The sequence below is a fragment of the Furipterus horrens genome, unplaced genomic scaffold (assembly GCF_987537825.1).
Source record: "Furipterus horrens unplaced genomic scaffold, mFurHor1.1.pri manual_scaffold_1, whole genome shotgun sequence".
Taxonomy (NCBI): Eukaryota; Metazoa; Chordata; class Mammalia; order Chiroptera; family Furipteridae; genus Furipterus; species Furipterus horrens.
The window spans coordinates 145,538,657-145,560,646 of record NW_028327171.1 but is presented as its reverse complement, the minus strand read 5'-3'; the positions used below and the strand labels follow the sequence as shown (position 1 = coordinate 145,560,646).

The 21,990-nt window shown below is 33.7% G+C and overlaps 1 protein-coding gene and 1 pseudogene across 2 annotated transcripts in view; one reads left to right on the top strand and one right to left on the bottom strand.

Moving 5' to 3' along the window:
- Positions 1 to 21,990, bottom strand: part of MBD5 (methyl-CpG binding domain protein 5) — a 398,748-nt gene that overhangs the window by 152,614 nt on the left and 224,144 nt on the right. For both annotated transcript variants that reach the window (XM_090279601.1, XM_090279600.1), the window contains exon 4: positions 14,312 to 14,433. The gene's annotated coding sequence lies outside the window, so the exon portion shown is untranslated. The remainder of the gene's footprint in view (positions 1 to 14,311; positions 14,434 to 21,990) is intronic.
- LOC150022010 (translation machinery-associated protein 7 pseudogene) lies at positions 1,230 to 1,445 on the top strand (annotated as a pseudogene).

Genomic DNA, 21,990 nt, shown 5'->3' with positions numbered 1-21,990 from the left:
CAATCACAGTGGGAGATTTTAACACCCCACTGACATTAATGGATAGACCTCCAAGCAGAAAATCAACAAGGCAACAGCAACCTTAAATGACACACTGGATCAGATGGATTTAATTGGTATTTACAGAACATTTCATCTCAAAGGAGCATTTCTTCTCAAGTGCACATGGAACATTCTCAATAATGGGTCACATGTTAGGACACAAAGTAAGTCTTAATAATTTCAAGAATATTAAAATTGTATGAAGTATATTGTCTGACCACAATGGTATGAAACTAGTAATTAACTACAAAAAAAAAACAAAAAAAAAAACAAGAAAAACAAACAAACAAAAAAAAAACCCCAAAACATGCAGAGTCATAGAGGCTAAATAACATGTTATTAAACATGAAAGCATTAACAATGAGACCAAGGAAGTTACCCCCAAACAAATGAAAATGAACACACAAATCCAAAATCTATGGAACACAGTAAAAAGAATCTTGAGAGGGAAGTTTATAGCATTAGAGGCCTATATCAGGAAGCAAGAAAAATTTCAAATAAGCAACCTAACCCTAAAATAACTGGGAAAACAACAATAAAGAAGCCCAAGCCCTGGCCAGGTAGTTCAGTTGGTTAGAGCACCGTCCCCATATGCCAAGGTTGTGGGTTCGATCCCTTGTCAGGGCACATACAAGAATCATTCAATGAATGCATAATAAGTGGAACAACAAATTAACCTCCCTCTCTCTCTCCCTCTCTCTCTCAAAATCAATAAAAAAAACAAAAAAAAAACAAAACAAAAAAAACTCTTAAAAAAAAAGAAAAAGAAGAAGCCCAGAGCAAGTAGAAGGAAGTAAATAATAAATATCAGAGCAAAAATAAATGACATAGAGACTAAAATAAAAAAACAAAAGATCAATGAAACCGAGAGCTGGTTCTTTGAAAAGATAAACAAGAATGACAAACCTTTAACCAGACTCAACAAGAAAAAGTGAGAGAGGACCCCCCCCCCCAAAATAAAATCAGAAACAAAAGAGGGGAAGCAACAATTGATACCACAGAAATAAAAAGGATTGTAAGAAAATAGTATGAACAACTATATGCTAACAAATTGGACAACCTGGATGAAATGGATAAATTCCTAGAAACATGCAATCTTCTAAAATAGAATCAGGACGATTCAGAAAACCTGAATAGACCAATTACAACTGATGAAAATGAAGGAGTAGTCAAGACACTTCCAGCAAATGGTGACTGGCGCCACGTCTGGCTGTGAAGGTGGCAAGAAACCTCTGAAGCAACTTAGGAAGCAGGCCAAGGAGATAGATGAGGAAGATAAAGCATTCAAGCAGAAGCAAAAAGAGGAGAGGAAGAAACTTTAGGAGCTAAAAGCAAAGGTCTCCAAGAAGGGCCTCACACTCCCCCCAGTCACAGGTGAAATTAATAAATCTGGCAAAAAGTAAGCTGTTCCTTGTGCCTGGGGCAATGGTGATCCTGAATTTCATTCCTGTTTTGACACCTAGATTCCCTGTCATAACATCTCTTGCCAATGATAGCTAGAATAAAGCGTTGTCCCGGAGCTCATTGAACATTTAAGAATAAAGTTTTGTTAAAACAACAATAACAACAACAACTATCAGCAGACAGATGTCCTGAACCGGAATGCTTCACAGGTAAATTTTACCAAACATTCAAAAAAGAACTAACACCTATTCTCAAACTATTCCAAATAATTCAAGAGTAGGAAAGACTTTCAAGCTCTTTTTTATAAGGCCAGCATTATCCTAATCCAAAACCAGATAAAGACACTACAAAGAAAGAAAATTATAAGCCACTATCCCTGATGAATATAGATGCTAAAATCCTCAACAAAATATTAGCATACAGGAACAAGAAATACATTAAAAAGGTCATACATCAAGTGGAATTTATTCCATAAGTGCAAAGTTGTTATAATATTCACAACTCAATAAACATGATATATTGTATAAGCAAAATGAAGGATAAAAATCACATGTTCATATCAATAGATGCAGAAAAAAATTTGATAAAATCCAGTACCTATTTATGATAAAAACTTTCAGCCAAGTGGGAATAGAGGGCTCATACCACAATATAATGAAGGCCATATATGACAAACGCACAGCCAACATCATACCCAACCGGCAAACACTAAAAGCATTTCCCTTAGGATTAAGAACAAGATAGGCATGTTCACTTTCAGTACTCTTACTCAACATAGTACTGGAAGTCTTAGACACAGCAACCAGACAAGAAGAAGAAATAAAGGCATCTAAATTGGAATGAAGGAAGGAAAACAGTCATTATTCACAGAGGACATGATATTGTACATAAAAAAACCCTAAAGAATCCATCAAAAAAATACTAAATCTAATAAATAAATTAACAAATTAGGAGAATGCAAAATTAATGTCCAGAAATCAGAAATAAACACCAATAATGACCTATCAGAAAGAGAAGAAAACAATCCCATTTACTATTCCAACAACAACAAAAAAATAAGGTACTTAGACATAAATTTAAGCAAGGAGGTAAAAGACTTTACTGTACTCAAAAAATTATGAGACATTCAAGCAAGAAACTGAAGATACAAATAACTAAAAGGATATACTGTGTTAATGAATTGGAACAATTAACATCATAAAATGTTTATACTAACCACAACAATCTACGGATTCAGTGCCATCCTATTAAAACATCAATGATATATCTCATAGATCTAGAATTAATACTCCAAAAATTTATATGGAACCCCCCCAAAATAAATAAATAAAAGAAAGAAAAAAAAGATAAAAACCCAAATAGCCTCAGTAATCTTGAGAAAGAAGAACAAAGTTGAAGGTATTCAATACCTGATATCAAACTACACTACAAGGCCACTGTAATTAAAACAGCCTGGTACTGGCATAAAAACAGGCATATAGATCAATGGAACAAAACAGCGAGTCCAGAAAAAATTCCATACTTTTACTGTCAATTAATGTTAACAAAGAGGGCAAGAACATATAATGTGGTAAAGATAGTCTAATTAATAAATGGTGTTGAAAAAACTGATACATGCAAAAAAAAAAAAGAAATTAGAACACCTTCTTACACTATACAGAAGAATAAACTCAAAATATATTAAAAGATTTAAATGTAAGACTCAAAACAACAAAAATCCTAGAAGCAAACACAGGCAGTAAAATCTCAGACATCTCTTGTAGCAATAATTTTGTTGATATGTCTCCTCGGGCAAGGGAAACAAAAAAAGAAATAAACAAATGGGACTCTATGACACTGAAAAGTGTTTGCACAGCAAAGGAAACCATCAACAAAATGAAAAGGTAACCCACTAATGGGAGAACATATTCACCAGTGATGTATCTGATAAGGGGTTAATATCCAAAATTTTGAAAGACCTTATAATGGAAAAAAAGAAGACATACAGATGGCCAAGAGGCATATAAAAAGATGCTCAACATCACAAATCCTCAGAGAAATGCAAATTAAAACTACAATGAGAGGGGTTAAGCACCCCCCCCCAAAAAAAACCCCAAAACACAAAACCCTCACAGACCCAGACGCTAGTATGGTGATTACCAGAAGGAAAACGGGGGTGGGGGAGATAGAAGGTGAAGAGGGGACTAGTCTTTGGGTGGTGAAAACACAATATAATATACACATGATGTATTATAAAATTTTACACCTGAAACCTATATAATTTTATTAACCAATGTCAGCTCAATAATTTAAATTAAAATAAAAATCTACCAAATCAGAGAAATATTTGTCTTCTAAAGAAACAAAGAACTCTTTCCCCAGCCGGTGTGGTTCAGTTAGTTGGAATCTCATCCTGTACAACAGAAAGTTGAGGTTTTGATTCCTGGTCAGGGCACCTGCCTGAGTTGTAGGTTTAAAACTTGTTCAGGGTGTGTATGGGAGGTCACCAGTCAATGTTTTTCTCTCTTTCTCCCTTGTTCTTTCTCTAAAATCAATAATCATATTTAAAAAATTAAAAAGGGAACTCTAGCTCGTATTCTTAGGAACAGTGAATAGACATCATATCCACAAAATAATGATGATTATAATAGTAATGATTATAGCAAATATATATAAGGCTTACTATATTCCAGCTATTGTTCTTAGTGTTTTATGTTTATCAACTCATTGAATACTCAGAACTCTGAGTCAGATATACTACTATTATCACATTCAGATTAGGACAGGAACAATATTTAAAATTGCTCAAGGTCCCAAGAGATACTAAATGTCAGAGGTCAGAATTCAAATTCAGTCTGGTTCCAGAATTTGTGCCCTTAATCACTACCCTCTTCAGCTTAAAACAAATGAAGAAAACAAATAAGTGACAAACTATAACCCCAGAGTATGAAAGACTTAAAAACATAATTTTCCATTTCAAGTCTCCTATAAATCTTTCTTTTTTTTGCTTTTAAGAATTGAAAGCATTGCCTGAAAATAGATTTAAAAAGAAACAAAAAGTATCATTGAAAAGATGAACATTAGTTGTTCAACTCATGTGGTCCTTCATAGAATAATAGAAGAGACAGAGGAAAGAATAAGAAGGAGAAAAAAGGCAAAGGGAAGAAACTGCTAAAGAAATAATACAAGATAATTTGCTAGAAATGGAACTCCTCAGATGAAAGTGCTCACAAAATACAACATGAATAGAAAAGTCTACACCTACCTCATTAGGAATTGAAAAATGCCAAGAAAAATTAGAGTGGACTCCAAAAGGTGTTGGAAGAAAAAGCAGATGAGCTACAGAGGACTGAGGCTGGTGTTAATGAATTTTAGAATTCTGTGGAATAGCACCTTTCAAATTCAGAGAGATTTGTACCCTAGATCCCAGATAAACTAGAACTTAAATGCTGCACAGTTAGATTGGCAGCAATTGCTTTTCTTCAGCATATTTTTTAAAGGCAGTGCATTTTCTACAATTTTAAACATGATTGTTATGATTATCATAAAAAGAAGTAAGCAGAAATGGTATGAAATGTCAGTTTTTAGTGCATCAAATGTCAAAATGTAGCAGCTTTTAATGCATTTCTCTCTCTCTCCAATAATGATGCACACAGCCCTCACTTCCCTTCTGCCCAGTCAGGCCCTGCTTGCTTGCACTGTCTGAAATTATATCATAGATACACCTCTAGTGAGAAATAAAATAAACATTTCAAACATGTAAATGTTTTTTAAAAGTATCATTCATATATTACTTCTTAGTAAATTGTTAAGGATATGCTTTACTAAAGGAGGCTGTACAAAGAGACAGGAAACATAGAAATAGAGTTAAAAAACATTAAAAAGAATGAGTCAGAAATTAAGAATACATTATCAGGAATGAAGATTACACTAGAGGAAATCAATAATAGATTACAGGAAGGAAAAGATCAAATCAATTATTTGGAAGATAAGGAAGCAGAAAACACCCAATCAGAATAGCAAAAAGAAAAAAGAATACAAAAAATTGAAGAGTATAAGAACCCTTTGGGACAACCCCAAGTGTACTAACATTCACATCATGATGATGCCAGAAGGAGAAGAGAGAGAGCAATAAATTGAAAACCTATTTGAAAAAAATAATTATAGCAAACTTCCCTAACCTGATGAAGGAAATAGACATAAAAGTTCAGGAAGCAGAGGAAATCCAAATAAGATGAACCCAAAGAGGCCCACATCAAGACACATCATAATTAAAATGCAAAAGACTAAAGATAAGGAGAGAATCTTAAAAGCAGCAAGAGAAAAGCAGTAGTTACCTACAAGGAAGCTCCCATAAGACTGTCAGCTGATTTCTCAACAGAAAGTTTGCAGGCCAGAAGGGATAGCAAGAGTAAAGTACAAAAAAGCAAGAACCTTCAACCAAAATTACTCTACCCAGCAAAGCTATCATTCAGAACCAGTATTATATGAAATGTTAAAGGGTCTTCTGTAAGAAGGTAAAAAATACAAACAATAAAGTGGCAATAAATACATATCTATCAATACTTGAATCTAAAAAACAAAACAAATAAACAAGCAGAACAGAAACAGAATCATAGATACAGAGAATATTTTGATGGTTGCCAGATTTGGGGGACCAGCCAAAGAAGTGAAGGGATTAAGAAGTACAAATTGGCTGTTGAAGAATAGTCGTGGGGATATGGACAGCATAGGGAATAGAGTAGCCAAAGAATATATATGTATATGCAGGACCCATGGACATGGGCAACAGTGTGGGGATTGCTGAGGGAGTGGGGAGGGTGCTGGGTGGATGAAGGCAAAGGCGGAAAAATTGGGACAATTCTAATAGCATAAACAATATAATTAAAAAAAAATTGAAGGACAGATAGAGCTTCCAAGACAAGAAAATCTAAAGGAGTTCATCACCACCAAACCAGTATTACAAGAATGTTAAAGGATCTTATTGAAGGAGAAACAAAAAGATCAAAAGATGAATAATAAAATGGCAAAATACATCTCTCTCAATAATTACTTTAAATGATAATAAATTAAATGGTCTAATCAAAAGACACGGTTGGCTGAATGAATAAGAAAATAACACCACCCTTTACATATGCTGTCTACAAGAGACGTACTTCAGGTCAAAAGACAAACACAGACTGAAAGTAAAAGGATGGAAAAAGATATTTCATGACATTGGAAACTAAAATAAAACAGCTGGGGTAGCAATAATTATACCTGACAAAATATACTTTAAAACAAAAGCTATATAACAGGAAACAAAGAAGAACCCAGCAATTCCACTTCTGGGAAAACACTAAATTGAAAAGATATATGTATCAATATGTTCACTGCATCGTCATTTAAAAGAGCCAACATATGGAGGTAACCTAAGTGTCTGTTAATGGATGAGTGAATAAAGAGTGGGGCATATACAATGGAATGTGACTCAGCCATAAAAAAGAATGAATCCTGCCACCTGAAACAACATGGATGGACCAAGAGAGTATTGTGCTGAGTGAAATAAGCCAGACAGAGAAAGACAAATGCCATATGATTTTAGTTACATGTAGAATCTAAAAAACAAAATAAATGAACACGCAGCAAAGAAACAAACTCATAGACACAAGAGAACATTTTGATAGATGCCAGATTGGGGGGGGGGGGTGTTGAGAGGGATGGATGAAAAAGGTGAAGGGATTAAGAAGTACAAATTGGTAGTTACAGAACAGCCATAGGGATGTAAAGTACAGTACAGAGAATATAGTCACTAATATTCTAATAACTACGCATGGTGTCAGATGGGTAATAGATTTATTGGAGTGATCACTTCGTAAGTTATGTAAATGTCTAATCACTGGATTGTACACCTGAAACTAATATAATACTGTATGTCTACTGTAATTAAAAAATAAAAAAAAAATTAGAAAAAAATGAACAATTAGAAAAATGAACAATAATGCAAAAACAACAATGCAAAAATTAAAAAATTTTAAGAAAACTAAAGAAATTGCATAAGTAAGGACATAAAACCAAAGAAGACTATTTGGGAATATAATTAATTATTAATTCAAATATTCTGGCACTGTTTTAGGTACTGAGAATATAATAGTGAGTGGGAAAATAATAAACAAAAAAAATCAAACAAATTACTTAAACTAGATACTAGACACTAATCCTTGTCTTCTTGAGCTATTATAGTCAAGAATGTAGAGTGACAATAACTTTAAAAATTAAGTGATATAAAATGTTATTTGTAGTAAAAATAATAACTATGGAGAAAAATATGAGAAGGAAAGTAGAGCAAGAATGTCAAGCAGGGCCCTAGCCAGTGTGACTCAGTTAGTTGGAGCATCATCCCACAGACCAAAAGGCCGCAGGTTCAATTCCTGGTCAGGGCACATGCCTGGGTTGCAGGTTTGGTCCCAGGTCAGGGAGTGTATGGGCGGCAACTGATCAATGTTTCTCTCTCACATCAATGTTTCTATCCTTTTCTCCCTCCTTTTCCCTCTCTCTAAAATCAATAAGCATTTCCTCCAGTGAGGATGGGATAAAAAAAAAAAAAGAAAGAATGCCAGGTAAGAGAATTGATATTTCTAGTAAAATGACCAGGGACAGCCCTACTGAGCAGCTGCCACTTGGGTCAAGAATTTAGGGAAGGGAAGGACCAAACAATGTGGTAATCTGGGTGAATGAATTTTCAGATGGAGGGAGGAGCAAATGCAAAGACCGCTTTCACACAGTAATATAAATCCTTAATTGTAGTAATAAAACAGATGTGAATGGAGTAAATTTTAGAAATATAAAAATGAAAGAACTGAGGACAGAACCATGGGGTAGGTGTGCGCACTAATATCTTCATCTGACACAGGGGACAAATCCAAAAACAGCATCTATAGTTAATGGGACAAAAAATAAAGCTATATTATCCACAGTTAACTACAGAGAAACCAAAAATAGAGATAAAACTAAATGCAGAATGATATAGAAAATGTGGAGGGGAGAGTAAGGTTGAGTGAGTGTATAATGCCTCCTTTAATTATTTATGTGTGTGTGTGTGTGTGTGTGTGTTAATATATGATGATTAAAAGTGATAAAGAAAAAATTTAATATAGAAGTAGACTACTTCTACCTGAAAAAAATGAAGATAAATATTAGAAAGAAAACTGGAAAAAGAAGTGAGGTATAAGTCAGAAAAAGTGGACCAAAGAACTACTGATTTTAAACATATGTATTATTAATTTGATATAAGCAGATACACACTCACATACACATACATAAACACACACAACCTTTGGAGATTTTCCATTGCACTTAGAATAAATATAGAAATCCTAAACACAGCTTACAGGGCCCTGCGTGCCTCACCAGCCTCACCTCTTGCCTTCCTTTCCTGAACTCTCTGCTCTAGCCACATCAGTCTCCTTTAAGGTTCATGAGCAAGCACGCCCCTAGAAGTTTCTGTCTATGCTATTCCTTCCGTCTGTAAGTTTGGGACCCAATATAGCAATCCCCACCCCTTGGGCCTGACTTATACATTAGACACAGTAGGCACAAATACCTAGGGCTCATAATATTTTACGGGTCCATGATATGTTTTAATTTCTTTTAAAACAATACGAAAAAAACGCTTTTACATAAAAGAAACATATTAATGTATAATATTAACATATTTGTTTTCATATTAGTATAATTGCAAAATATAATTTTAATATATTAATATTTTCTACAGGTAGGGGTCATGAAGGCAAAGTGTCTAGGGCTCACAAAAATCATTATGTGACCCCTGCCTATCTGACTTCCCAATTCCACTTGACCTTGTGAATCTCATTCATCCCTCAGATCTCAGCCTGACTCAAACTGTATGAAGTCCCTATATATGTTCTCCCATCACCTTGTTATATGGAAATTAAATAAATTATTGTGACTTTGTATTTAATGAAATCACAAACCATGTGTACCTTGTTTGCCACTACATCCTCTACACAAAGACTTGTATAAAGTGACGTGAGACCCTGAAGAAGTAAGAATTCTCTATTGTGCTCTCTCAAGTGCTTGTTTGCTTTTCAGATCCTGGATTTGCTACTTTCTAATTTAATCTCTTAATGATTCGTTTTCCTCATTTTAAAAATGGGGATAACAAATTTAGAATAATAACTGGTATATAGTAAACCATATTTAACGTCTGGTTATTTGTGTTATTAGATGATTACTACTATTTTCTACTATTTTTATTACTCTCATCATCATCACTATTATTCCACATGTTGGATGAGTGAAGCAAATGTTTGGTTTGTTAATTCCCTCCCTTTTACTATCTGTTATGTCAATATATTTTAAAAGGCCAGGATCAGCTGTGGCCGGGTAGCTCAGCTGGTTCAGCACTGCCCCCATATACCACGGTTGCAGGTTTGGTCTCCTCTCAGATCACATACAGGAATCAACCAATGAATGCTTAAATAAGTGGAATAACAAATCCATGTTTTTTTGTACTCTCTCTCTCTTTCTCAGATCAATTAATAAAAATTAAAAGAATAAAAAAGGGGAGTCATTTTAACAATTTAAGTCACAGTTAGGAAAGTTAGAACGAATAGGTATAATGAAAGAAGGAAGCTGAGTTTTTGGTAACTGAAAATACACAATTCTCCATGAATTCAAGACTTGAGGGCTTTTAAAATATTCACACTAACCAGTTTATGATTTTACATGTTAAGATCAGGCTAGAAGAAAATTTTCAGCAAAGAATAGCAAATCGGAATTCTCTCAACATAAATTTCCATGATAAAAATGACAGGTGGCATTTATTATCTTCTTTTTTTTTTTTTTTAACAAAAATCTTACCTATTTCCTCTGAATAGATGCTCTACACAGCTGAACAAAATTTTCAACAGTGATTACAATTTTTATACATAATTCCTTCTGCAGGCAAAAAGAAAAAAAAAAAAAAAGAAAAAGAAAAAACCAAAGCAGTAAAAATAAAGTAAAGCAATAGCACCTGAAAAACCTACCAAGGATTTTTGTTTTGGTAAACATTTATGTTACCATTTAAACTTCAGACTCCCGAGATGACCTCTAGGATAAAGTGACAGCTTCAGGTTTGATTCTCTGGTATTTCAAACAATATTCCACAACCTAAGAATTATTTTTTCGAGGGTAAATGGTTGGCTACAGAGCACAAATGTCCGCAGGCTTTGCCTCAGGCCTGTAATCTCACCTAATCATTATTCACAATCTCTCAGAAAAGCCTCAATTACAATTGCGATTGCTATTTAGAACTAAACTTGCAGATTCATTTATGAAAATTCTTTCTTTTTCATAATTTCATTTTTTGTCTAATTTATGCACCTTTTGGTATCAACTGCAGCAAGTGTTAAAACCTAGAGCAACAGAGAATCTGCTTGGAGTGTTGCTTTCTTTACTAATATATTAAAAAGATATTTTAATAACAAAAAGTGCTTAAGGACTACACGGCATAATACATGTAACTGAATATATAAAGTCCTTAAAGAGAATATGAAAAGCAGTGATAATGGAGAGGCGTTTGGTAAATTCAGAATTTTGTAATACAGTTCTCATAAACCATCTTTTATTTGAAAATCCAAAATAATTTTTATAAATGCAACAATGAACTGAGGGATGCAATAGTCCCTGAAAAATCAGGGAATAAGCTAGAGTCAAATCACGGCACAAATTTCTTTAATTAGACCTTCCACTTTTTTTTTTTTTACCTAGGATGTCAAAAATATTATTTCTTGCCATCTGTCCTGCCAAAAGTTCCCATTTTCACTTTATTTCTAGGATTGATCATTGAAGTCCTTTCACTGTTCTTCCCATAACTCTGTCTGCTTGAGTTGACAGTGAAATACAACGTCTTACTGACTGGAATAAGAATCTCCTCTCCTGTGAACAGCAATTAAGAGCAAGGGCTGTATCTCAGACTGCCTGGATTAGAGTCTAATTCCTTACCTCTACAAAGGCTATAATAATAGTTCTTACTGCAAAGTTTATTGTGAGGATTAAAGGAGATAATTGATTTAAAGTATTTAGTAGATTGGCTGGTACATAGTATGCACTCAATAATTGTTAGTTATTGTTAAAAATGATAGGTTTTTAGAACCTTTCATTTACTTGTTGAATGCCTTCTGAGAATACTGGAAAAACACATTTGTGTGATTTTGGACTAACTTGATTTAAACTCTGTTCTTTTGTTTTCTCATTCATAAAATAATATGATCTGACAATATTAACCCAAAAATCTCTATTAACTGTTAAAACTTATATGATTTTACTCAGCTATGACTGAAGTTCCCACTTATTTTCCTTCTCTGCCTTTTATGTGTATTTATAATTCTACTTCTAGTTGAGATTAAGTTTGTTTTTTGTATCCTTCTTTGAATAAGAGCCATATCTGATATTTGGTATTCCTTCTGGCATTAGTAGTCATAGGATATTTTCCTAATTTCCTATGATGAACTATTATATTCACTTATCAAACCCCACAGAAGACCCCAAGAAAGTACTGCTTTCTTCTAAACTGATACCTTAAAAACTAATCAGATATTAATCACATAAACATGTGAAATTTTGTATTCCATCTCATCCAAGGATTAAAAAAAAAATCTGTTACATCTCTGGAGAGGCATATGTAACATTTTACTCAAAAGTCTTCGAAAAGTCCCTATTAATATGGTAAAACAATCCACAATTTAGGGGAGTAGCTTCTGAGGACAGAAAAATAATATTATATTATGGTATAAAAAGTTATAGCTTCTAATAATGCATTAGAAAAAATAGAAACTAAGGATTTTTTTAAAGACATAACTTCAGTAACAAAAAAAGTATAGGTCAAAACCAAAACAAAACCAAAAAAAGTAATGTATGAGTAATGAGCAACACATTTTTTTGGTCACAAGTAGTTAGTATAACTAAACTCTTATAGGAACAATTTTAAAATCCTAAATTAGATAACAATGATCTTAGCTAATGTTGACGTTTGGTGAACATTATCACTATTTTGTAATGGAAGTCAATGATTTCAGCAAGAAAATTATGGCAGATGTAAAATACAGGTTAGGTAAAATGACCATTTGGAGTCACTCTCATACTGAAATATTAAAAGATGAAATAAATTGATATCTAAATTTACCTCAAAATAATACAGGAGGTTTAAAAGAAACAAAATTAGCCATGAGTTCTTAATTATTGAAGCCAGATTGAGGTACATGGGGGTTTATTATACTATTCTGCCAAATCTCCCATGTTTGAAACTATCCAAAAAAAGTTTTTTTTAAGAAAAAGTCAATATGCATACAGACACCAAAACTAGAATCCATGAAGAGGATGACAGATAGATTTAACCTAATAAAATGCTAACCTTACATGGCAAAAGCAGCACATAAAATAAAAACAAAATGAAACATAAAAAAATGAAAACAGGAAACAATTATAATGTGATTTACAGTGTTAATATTCTTAATATAATTATTCATTCTTTGCAATCAAGAAACCATTAAAAAGCCCAAGAAAAATTTGGAATAGAGCATAAATGAGATGGTCATAAAAGAAATATAAAGAACTAATAAAAATACAAAAGACACTTATCTCACTAGTAATCAAGTAAGTGAAAGTTAAAATGCCATAAACTTTTCTCATTTCATATTTATTTAAAAACAAAAACATTTAATATCAAATGATAAAACTATAGAGAAAGTGGCCTTCTCATAAACTGTTGGTAAAAATGCAAATTGGTAGATTTGTAATATATTTACTCTTTGATCCACAACTCCATTTTTAAGAATATACCATAAGCTAGTATTTTCCAGTGTTAAGTAGATGTTGTCAGATGTTATTTTGTGTATGTCCAAGTCTAAATTTAAATTTTAAATGTAAATTTATACAATGGCACTTAATTTTTTTCTCATTAAAAAAAATTTTCCTTTGCTTTTATAAAAACAGACTTTATTTTTTAGAGAAGTTTTGGACTCATAAAAGCTGAGCGGAAAGTACAAAAAATTTTTGTATGCCGTCTCCCACACACATGTACAACTTCTCCCACTATCGACATCCTACAGACAGGTGTTATTTTAAGAAAGGACTCTATAATCAAATAAGTTTGATTTCTAAGACCTTAGTATACTATACATTGGTATTCTCTAACATGGCAGATAATAGTCAGTGTTTCTTTATATTCTGGATCATGTAACATTTCATCAGAGAGCATGCCTAGGAACTAAGGCTCTGCAATACTTGGCAACTGTCCTAAGAAATTCATTAGACATGAGTTCAAAGATGTATGTACAAGTACACTCACTGAAGACATGTTAACCACAGGGAGAAGTTGAAAAGATCCCAAATGCTCAGTAATTGGAAAGTGGTTACATAATTTAAGTTATATCCTTAAATTTGAATATTATACAAGCATTGACACTGGTAATGTGGATGATATTTACTGGCATGAAAATTGACACAACTTGCTAAATGAAAGAAGCAGATTAGCCAGACAGCATTTGTATGCTATTATTTCTAGTCATAATCATAATAATTATATAGACACATGTGTTATGCATTATAAATATATATCAATAAATTCAGAGAGATACAACAAAATATAAAGAATAGTATCTCAAGGTGGTTATATTAACTATACTTTTCTGTATTGTCATAGATATTTTTTACAATGAACATATTAATTTTATAATAGAAATATGTTTTTAGAGGCAATGTGATTATGTCTTAATGCTTTGGCATTTTAGTCTATAGATGTCAGAAGATGCTTTTCATATTTAATAAAAATTAAATTCACAGACAAGAAAACTGTAATTATATAAAATAATTCATGGAGAGGAAAGAAAAACACAATTCCTACCTTCTGGAGAGAAACTGATAAAAACATAACAGGTGCTGTGAGACTCAGCAGCGTAATGGAGGCAGTAAATCTCTAGATGCACTATGCCTTTATGAGCCCCTACACGGGAGTACCTCTTCTCTCTGAAACAGAAGTAACAGAGACACACACATTCATTTAAAAGAATGGCTGAATGAAAACCATTCTTTAAGCACAGATTGGAGCTATACAGACTGCCTGTTTTCAAGTACAGTCTCACAGGTAAACAGTGGCAAATATTATCTCTTGTGTAACTTTGGAAAAATTTTTATTTTCTCTATACCTCAGTTTCCTCATCTGCAAATGGGTATAACAATAGCACCCAACTACAAGGGTTGCTACAAAGATTAATATTGCCATATACAATAGTCTATGCTATATATGTGGTTTTAAAAAATAAATACCTGGGTAGGTTTGGTTATTAACAGAGACCCTCCATATATATTACTGTAAGTGACATTTTACTTCCATTCACATTTCAAGTAATTCTCACCTCAATTCTGTGAGGTAGATATTATTACCACGTGGCCCTCGGCTTTGTAAATTAGAAACTTGATTTTATCAGCTCCCCAAACTGTTACAAACTCACAAGAAACTAACCAATTTAAAAGGACATTTTTATTGTTCTTAAGTGATATTTAATGTTTGAAAAAAATACTATTTACTGATATCTGTTCTTTTTGAGTACCAAACCACTTAGAAATGAGCTATCAATATAAAATTAAAGCAATGAGTATTGAAAACTCAAACTGGACCCTGTATCAAATCAGAGTAGAGTGCGTGTCTACTGTTTTACTAAGTTTTCTTAATGTTTATATGATAGTTTGAGAAGGCACAGCATCACCAATGGAGCATTCTTGCCAAGAATATTCAATCTAAATCTAATAATAAATTTTTTTTTCAGGAAAATCTATGCTAAGGAATATCTTACAAACAATTGGCCCAGACTTTTTTTTTTTTTTTTAAGAGAGGGGGACAGAGGGAGAGAAATATCAATGTGAGAGAGAAACATCAATGGGTTGCCTGTCACACGCAGATCGAACCTGAAACCTAGGTGTGTGCCCTGACCAGGAGACAAACTGGTGACCTTTCACTTTGCGGGATGATGCTCAGCGAACTGAACCACACTAGTTAGGTCTGGCCCAGAATTAAATAAAAAAAAAGTCAATGTCATGACACAAAAAGGCTGGGAAATGTGTGTGTGTGTGTATATATATATCTATATCTAAATATGTATATAAATTTTTTAGATTAAAGGAAATTAACTGAATATAAAATATCATTCTTAACTGGCTTTTGGATCAGGGGAAAAAAGATAGTTATACTTAATGGACAATTAGAAAATTTAAAATACAGACTCCTAAAATCTTTATCGGTTAATACATTTAAAATAGCTCACTGACCTAGCAGACCCAAGCAAGTTGAATCCTAAAGCAGCATTAGGTAAAGCCAGGAAGCAATTTCATTTGTACTACAGTTTCCAAAAAACTTAGCAAAGTCAGTTAAAGGTGAAAATAAGAGCAAGGCTGTTTGGAATTCTACTTGAAAATTAATTTTTTACATTCCGTTTCTACCCTTCACTATTGGACAAGAACCTCTTCCTCTCTCATCCTATCAGAAGAGCAAATGTTTATTCTTTGAGGTGGGTAAAACAGAAGGCTCCTTAACTGGGAAATTTTGCAAAATTCTGGAGGGCAGAACATGCTACTGAGAACAGAACTGAATGACATTTTACATGCTGAATACTGAGACTCCCAACTCCTCTTCTTGGTTTGCAGACTGCCCACCACATAACCTCTAGGCAGGAGAGTAAGAAATTCTTCTTTGGTGAAGCTAACTGGACTGAAAAGGAAGGTATTCACTAAAATGATATTGTGGGTTCGTGTATAGTCAGATTTAGGGAATTCAGTTTTTAAGCCCCAGTTACATGCTATCTAGGTGTTACCCTTTCTTACTGCCTTGCATGTGAGCTGACAGACATCTGAGGAAAGCCCCTAATGGGAGAGATAAAGCCTAAAGCAAACAAACGGGAAATAGAGCTATTTAGGGAAATGAAGTTTCAAAAAAAAAAAAAATTATCCTTAGAGAAATAAGAGAAGAACTGCATCCATGAAACAAGAACGAGCTGACATTTAAAAAAAAGAGAAACAAAGAAAGTGTTACTGAAAAAGAAAATTATATTAGAAATGAAAACCTCAACGAAAAGGTTGGAAGTTCTCCTAGCAAGTAAAGAAACTAAGAAAAAGAAAGTGGGAGAGAAAGGATAAGAAAATTAGAAGGCCAATCTAGAGTTTTAACATCCAGATAACAGAAAGAAAGAAAAGAGAAAATGGAGTGAAAGAAATCATCAAAGAAGTAATTCATGAAAATTTTCCTGAACTAAAGAACATTAATTTCTAGATTAAAAGAACTCACTGGGTATCTAGTCAAATGAATGAAAATAGAACCCCATCAAGGCACATCATAAGAAAGTTTCAGAACTCTGGGACAAACAGAAAACAGTAAAAGTTTCCAGAAAAAAACCAAACAGAAATTAGATTGTCTTTCAATTTTTCCACAGTGGAACCTCAAAACAGAGACCATAATAATTATGAGAGGTAATGAATTCCAAACCAGAATGTCTGTACTCAGCCACGGTATCAATCAAATGTCAGTAAGGCATAAAGACATTTTAGACAGGCAAGAGCAAAGCTATTGTTAGAATGCTCTATCAAAATGAGAGAGTAAAGGAAGAAGGGAAGACATTAAAACAGGCGATCCAATTCAAAACAGGTACAAAAAGAACCCCCAAGGTGATAGTAAACAGAGATCTGTTTCACCTGGGACAGAGGTTACAGCTGAATTAGAAATAAGTACATAGGAAACCAAGCACATGAAAAATAAGGCAATTTTTAATTTTAGGGAAAGTAGAGAATTAGATACATAGTAAGGTTAAGCTTAAGCCACAAAATGAGTTTCTATAGTTACAAAATGTGTATGACTGAATATTAAACATCAAAATCATGATCTAGCCATAGTGACAAGGTGGTGTATTTGTGGTGATGGTGTAGGGGACATAAGAGAGATCTAATTCTGCATCTTCCACAGTGCCACATTAATAGATTATATGTGAAGCTGAAAAAGATCAATAAGTAGAAATATAATAATGTTATTTATAGCTATTCTTTTTCATAAATACCAAAGGAAACAGCAAAAAGAAAAAAACAAAACAAAAATGAAAGTGACTGCTTCTGGGGATTGGAAAAATGATGAAAGGAAGTGCAAAGCAGGGAACTGCTGTTCTTTTCTAAAAATAGGTTTTGTAGGATTACTTGATTTTTTAAACTATGTGCATGTATAACTTCCATAAATATAAAACAAAACAAAAACAGCACAGAATTTATCATTAACAATGATCTATGGAAACTTAGTAGGTGTTTATAAATTCTTAAATGTGGTTGCATGAATTATATTATATAATCTTATAGGGTTTCTAGAAAACAGTTGTTGCAACAAACGTCTGCTATGGCAGCCAGCACATGGCAGGTGTCTAAATATTGCCATTAATTGGTAACAATGAAAATAAAAAACAGGCACTGCAGTGGGTTCTGGACTTCCTAGGTTTAAATCTTTAACTCTTTCTGGTTATATAATCTTGGATAAGATATTAAACCTCTTTTTGCTTAAGCTTCCTTATCTGAAAAAAATCCTTATTTCATAGGGATGTTGTGTTAATTGACATTTTATAGGACCAATGCTTAGCACAGCACCTGACATAATGAACGGCTAATAAATGTTAGTTTATTTTGATTGTTATCCCAAATTCTTAACTCTGGATTATACGGTCCATCGTACCTCCTCCCACCTTCTTGCACAGACCTTGGGACATTTCATTTCCCATAGATTTCTTGTTCAACCACCCCATAAAGATCAAACTTAATTATCACCTAAAATCAATCATGCCTGGTTCACTTCAAAACAGCCTAGAAGTAAATATCATATGTAGACCACATCTCTTTTCTTATACATTGCTGCTTTCCTTTTTCCTTTTACGCAGTCTTGTGCAGGATTTCAAACCAGAAGACCTATGTTTGGGGCAGGCCATCTAGCCTCTCTGAATATCCATCTTCTCATCTGTAAGGCAGAGATGGTAATATCTGCTGGGGTGGACATTTGAAATTTGCCACCCACCATGGTTTACTGCTACACTTGGCAACTGTACAGACTTTCCTTTGGACAGTTAGCTATTTCCCAAGCCTAGAGGTGGGTCTAACTGCCAAAGCCAGTCGAAGTATCTAGCTATTCTTCTATACACAGCGATGTATCATCCAGGGATGGGTACTAAAGCAAATAAGGGTGATACTCAAAAACGTTAGGGTCACCGAAGTGTGAAGCTGACTATGGAGCCAATCTAGAGGGAAAGAGTTGTGGACCTAAAATTGGCCTGTTTAAAAATGATTCTATCCAATGAACCAAAAATCCCTTTTTAGCTCAGAAAGAAGAGGGGGACGGGAGGTGGAAGAATGTTCTTCAATAGCAACCAAATGAGTCTTAGCTCTTATCTACCTTATAGGTATTATCTCCACTGTTTCTAGGATTGATCAACTGAGATAATATAAAAATATTTGGTAAACATAAAGCAGTATGCAAATATTAATTATTGTTATCACAATTTTTAATAACACAAATCAGAGTTATTCAGAAAGCAGAATATGCCTTGAAACAGTTATCACTAGTTTCACAAAAATCAAAGTACCGACCCTCCTAAGAGTTTGGACATGACAGATATATTTGTGAATCTCTATTTTATGTAAAAATGTAAAAATGTACAATTGTCATGCATGTGAATACTGCTCAGATAGCTTCCTTATCCATCAAACTTAAAAGGTTAGGCCAGTATCCCCTTCCTTCATCTTTATTTTACCCTTTGAAATTTATGCTCCATAAACCTATTTAAATCCTTTTGAAATATGTAATCTGTACTAATTACTTACAAGTGAATTTTGCCAGACTCAATTAGTAAAACCTGGGGTAGTTTGTTTTATTATTTATAAATAAAACACTAATTAAAGGGAAATTGAAAAATGGTACCCAGTCCCTATAAAAGCTGATTTTATAAACTTGTAAAATAAAATACTTTAAAGTTAGAATAAAAACTGGAAGTAAATGGATATTCCAAATGAGCTCAAAGGCTTTAAAAGTGCATTTGTTTTCTTAAGTAGCTCTATCTCTTGATGTCTATAGGATTAATTTGACTGGCATTTTTTTTTTTTCCTAGCTAAAGCAAAAGTAAACTTTAGCTCCACTCCTGTTTCATTTCTCAGAAACTGAATATGTGCAGTTGAAATAAATGCTGCTCACAATATTTGCTCCATCTGACACATCCTTGGTCTTAGCTCTAGATTAGGCTCCTTTAGGTAAAAGATCAGATAATCAGGTAATAAGGATAATTTTTGGTCTCACCCTCTATTACCATTACCTGATAACAATAATGAAAATAATAATGAAAAAATCATGAGCATGAATGTATACAATTTCTCATTATAGAGAATATCCAATAAAAATGAAAAACTGAGCTTTAATTACTTTTTTAAATAAAGAAAACGATGAAATAAAAATAATATTCCCTGATTAAAAACAAGTTACCACATAGGGGTCACTAGTAAAAGTTTAATACCAATTCAAAATAGTATTAGACTAATTATTTGTCAGGAAACACCACAAAATGCTTAAATTTCAGTCCAATAAAACCAACTCTTTTTAATAAACCAGAGTTACAGACTGCGGCTATGAAGTCACTGGTGGTAAATTAGTTTTGTCCTTCAAAATGTTTATCCTGGGAGGCCATAACCCAAGTCCAGAAATGCTAAAATTGTTCATTATATTTTGGGAGTTTCTCTTTTGTAATTGGCTTTACATGAGCTTTTGCACCTCATTCATAAGATCCCTTGTTGTTTTGACCCCAAAAGGTCTACATAACTTTTGACCCACTAAACTTAGTTTGAGATGACATTTAGTACGTTTCTGAATGCAGATAAAACTAGTGTGTGGATTCAAAATAGTGTGTCAAGGAACAAAAGCAATTCTATAAATATTTTGTGCAAAGGCAGTACATGTAGAATAAGCCTATGGTTTTCAAAGTGTTACTAAGAAAATAACAAATGTTGATGAGGATGTGAAGACACCCTTATGCATGACTGATAAGAATGAGGAAGGATGCAGCCTCTGTAGAAAACAGTTTGGCAGTTTCTCAAAACACCAAACTATCATATGATCCAGAAATTCTATTCCTAGGTATATAGCCAAAAGAATGAAAAGCAGGGACTTGAACAGATATTTGTATACCAATGTTCAGAGCAGCATTATCTACAATAGCCAAAAGGTGGAAACAACCCAAGTATCCATCAATAGATGAAATGAATGAACATAATCGGTATATACAGACAATAAAATATTATTTAGTCATAAAAAGGAGTAAGATTTTGATATATGCCACAACATGAATGGACCCTGAAAATATTATGCTTAGTGAAATAAGCCATAAACAAAGGGACAAATATTGTATGATTATGATTCCATTTATATGAGTTACCTAATAAAGGCAAATTCATAGAGACAGAAAGTAGATGAGAGGTTGCCAGGCAATGAGAGGAGGCAGGAAGAGGGCTGTTTGGAATGATGAGAAAGCTTTGCGTATAGAGAAATGTGATGGTTACACAATAGTGTCAGAGAAGGAAAACTCTGACTCCAAAAAACCTCCGCTGCCTTGCGGCATACCTCTTCAGGGGAAAGGCTAAGGGAGTAAACCCCGACAGAAAATCCGGAGCCGGAGTCCCTAAGGCGGTTTGACGTTGTAGTCAACACCGGCAACTCCTGCGGCGCACCTGAAGCCAAGCTGTATTGACTCCGTCTTTCCCTTGGACCCTTCAGCTGCGAAGAGAGGGGGCGTCTGCTGCATGGGCAACAGCAGACCCTCCATATCACCCTGCCCAGGCTCTGTAGCTTCAGCTTCACTGGAGAGGACACTCCAGCGTCATCGCAAGATGTTGATTCAACACGGGAGGAGACAGATACCGTGTCACTCCCGAGTCGGACTGCACAGCCATTCTCGGCGGTGCAGATAGACTCTTAAGAAGCTACACCATCGTCTCTCGAGACGGACGGCTGCCGACGACTAAGAAAGGGTCAAATAATATGAACTTAAAATTTTCTGTTTGTCACCTTCCCTACAATTACATCTTAAATTAGGAATAAAATAGTAGTCTGAATATGCAGATCTAATATATTAAATTGCAGACTGTGAGATGAAGAAAAAAGGGCAGCTCCTGGAAATTAATTCAATTTAACAAATATTTATTGAGTGTATTCTATGTATCTATAATAGTGCTAGGAAATAGAAAAAATATACATACAGGCCAGGCCCTCGAGGCACTTATAAACTAGCAGAAGATGAAGTTATGTACAACAACCACTACCAACATTAGACTTCAATTCTAGACTTGAATAGCTAATGAAATCTTAGTTGTATAAGTTAATTTACATTCAAACACTTTAGTTGGTATTTTCTCATGCTTATCCTATTACTACTGGCATTTTGTACCTTTATAAACACATATCACATTAAGTTGTACAAATTTGTTTATATATCTGCCTCCTAGTGAGCCTATGAGTAAAATACTGTT